This window comes from Suricata suricatta, chromosome 16 (assembly GCF_006229205.1).
Source record: "Suricata suricatta isolate VVHF042 chromosome 16, meerkat_22Aug2017_6uvM2_HiC, whole genome shotgun sequence".
Taxonomy (NCBI): domain Eukaryota; kingdom Metazoa; phylum Chordata; class Mammalia; order Carnivora; family Herpestidae; genus Suricata; species Suricata suricatta.
The window spans coordinates 52,058,478-52,061,487 of NC_043715.1; positions in this window are offsets into that span (position 1 = coordinate 52,058,478).

Here is a 3,010-nt window from a genome sequence, read left to right on the forward strand (position 1 = left end):
GGGGCCCGGGCGCGCGCGCGCACGGGCGGACAGGCACAGACAGGCGCGTGGGCGCGCCCAGAAGCCGGGGCCCGGGCCGGGGTCGGGAGGGGTGGGGGCCCGGCCGAGGAGAGGCGACCAGAGACCCAGGTCACACCCAGCAGCGGAGACGACCCTCCCTCCTCGGCGCCCGGCCGCCACTCCGCGGGCGCATCTGCGACCTGGGGAGACGAAGTGACAGCCGGGAACACCGACCGCCCGGAGCCGACGGTGTGCGGATGGAGCCGGGTGACGAAGGGGACCGAAGGAACGACGGAGCCGGAGCCAGAGAAGAGGGAAGGGCGGCAGCGCCGCCTCCCGAGAGAGCGCCTTCCGGGTCCCTGCAGCATCCCCGGGCCCGGCGGGCTGGCGGCCCGGGACGTGGCCTGACTGTCGGGAAATGGGACACCCGAATCGCGCAACTGTCCGTTCGGAGGCGGGAGACGAGTGTCACCAGCTCGTGGGGGCGCCCGGCCAGGGGCCTCCCCGCGGTTGGAGGCGGCAGAGGGACCTGGGGGGAAGGGCAGAGGCGGGAAGCGAGAGACCGGAGGACGGGACCGGACGAGGGCCACGCTCGGGGACGACACCAGGCAGAGAGATGGGGAAGGAAAATGGGGGGGGGCGGGGGAAGAGGGCGTGGAGGGGGTGGAGACGCAGCGGCGGGAGGACCCCTGGGGGGACGCAGTAGAAAGAGGAGTAAGAAGTCAGTGAAAAGAAGCTACAGTGAAAAGCCGAGAGAGAGTGTGGGCAGAAAGGGGGGACGGGAGACCCCGTGGAGGGACGGCGGGGGGACAGAGGCCCGAGGCAGGGAGGGGGAGGCGAAGGAAAGCAGGAGAACCGTGCTCCCCGAGCGCAGCCTGAAGAACGGGAGGGTGAGAAGCAGGTGCCCGGAGAAGAAGCCGGAAGCGAGAGGACTGGCGTGGAGGGAGAGGAGGGGCGCGCGGGGAGCGGAGGGAAGAGGGGGCCCGCCCCACGGGGCCCCAGGCGCCGCCGTGAGGATGCCTCCCCGGCTCCCCGCTCCGTGGGTCCCGCCGACAAAGGGACGGGTGGCAAAGGGACGGGGTGGACGAGGGGGCCGAGTAAAGCGCAGCGGGGAGGGGGCTGGGGATGGGACTGAAGTCCCGAGGCCAGGAGAGAAGCTTCCAGAGAGGGTGAGAGCCAGGGGGCAGGGGCCAGACGGGGTGGGGACGGCTGGAGGACAGTGAAGGAGAAGGGGGGTGAACTAGAGTAACGCTGGGGAGCACGGTGAGAGGAGTAAAGAGGACGGGGGTGGGGGGGGAAGGGGAGACCCAGGTCGGGACTGAAAGGAGGGGGGAGGGGGGAGCAGGGGAGGGCAAGGAGAAGGAAGGGGGGGAGGGGGAGACACGAGCAAAAGAAACCAGAGGAGGCCGAGGGAAGTCAGGTGAGGAGGGAAGCGGGTCAGAGACGCCAAGACCCTGTGTGGGGCCTGGGGGACAGGAGAGACAGAGAGACAGGGACTCAGAGTCAGGGAGACTTTGTCTCTCAGGGAGAGAAAGTCAGAGTGAGAGAGACAGAGTCTGAGAGAATCAGAGAGGGAGGGAGTCCGAGTCTGAGAGTCAGAGGGAGACAGAGTCGGAGAGAGACAGTTTGAGAGAGTCTGAGAGACACAGTCATAGAGAGTCTGAGAGACACTAAGTGTGAGAGTCAGAGGCAGAGTCTGAGTCAGAGAAAGAGAGTCTAAGACAAAGTCAGTGAGAGTCTGAGAGAGACAAAGACTGAGAGATTCAGAGAGAGACAGTCAGAGACAGTCAGAGAGATACCGAGTCACAGTCTGAAAGAGAGACTGAGAGAGAGAGGGAGAGAGAGAACCTGAGAGAGAGAAGACAGTGTGAGAAGAGAGTCGGAGAGTCTAAGAGACAAAGTCTGTGGGAGAAAGAGAGTCTGAGAGACAAGGAGAGACAAATTCAGAGAGTCTATGAGTCAGAGAGATTCTGAGAGAGAGACAGATTCTGAGAGAGAGTCTGAGTCAGAGGGAGACAGATTCTGAGACAGTGTGAGAGGAAGCGTCGGAGACAAGTCTGAGAGAGACAGATTCGGAGAGTCAGAGAGACAGAGAGAGTCTGAGAGATAGAGTCTGGGAGAGGCTGAGAATCTGAGAGAGAGAAAGAAGGCAGAGAGACAGAGTCTGAGTCAGAGGGAGACAGATTCTGAGACAGTGTGAGAGGAAGCCCGGAGACAAGTCTGAGAGAGACAGATATGGAGAGTCAGAGAGACAGAGAGAGTCTGAGAGAGATTCGGAGAGTCAGATTCAGAGAGAGAGAGAGAGACAAGGCAGAGAGAGAGAGATTCTGAGAGTCAGAGAGAGAGTCTGAGAGAGAGAGAGAGAGAGAGACAAGGCAGAGACAGAGATTCTGAGAGAGTCTGGGAGGGTCAGAGAGAGAAGTATGAGAGATAGATATTCTGAGAGAGTCTGAAAGATCCTGAGAAGTCAGAGAGAGATTCTGAGAGAGACAGAGAGAGAGAAAGAGACAGGTGTGAGAGAGACAGAGATTCTGAGATAGAGAGAAGTCTGAGAGATGGAGAGAGATTCTGAGATATAGAGATTCTGACAGAGAAAGAGAGAGAGAGAGTCAGAGACAGATTCTGAGAGAGAGAGAGAGAAGTCAGAGAGAGACAGAGTCTGAGAGAATCTGAGAGAGTCAGAGAGAGAGCAAGAGACAAGTGTGAGAGAGACAGATTCTGAGATAGAGAAAAGTCTGAGAGAGATGGAGAGAGATTCTGAGAGATTGAGAGATTCTGAGAGAGAGAGTCAGAGACAGATTCTGAGAGAGTCAGAGATCCTGAGAGAATCAGAGAGAGAGACAAGTCTGAGAGAGATGGAGATTCTGTGAGTCTGGGAGAGAGAGAAGGAGAGAAGTCTGAGAGACAGATTCTGAGGGACAGAGATTGTGTGGGAGAGAGAGAGAGAAAGAGAAGTCTGAGAGAGAGAGAGAGTCTGAGAGTCAGAGACAAGTCTGAGAGAGACAGAGAT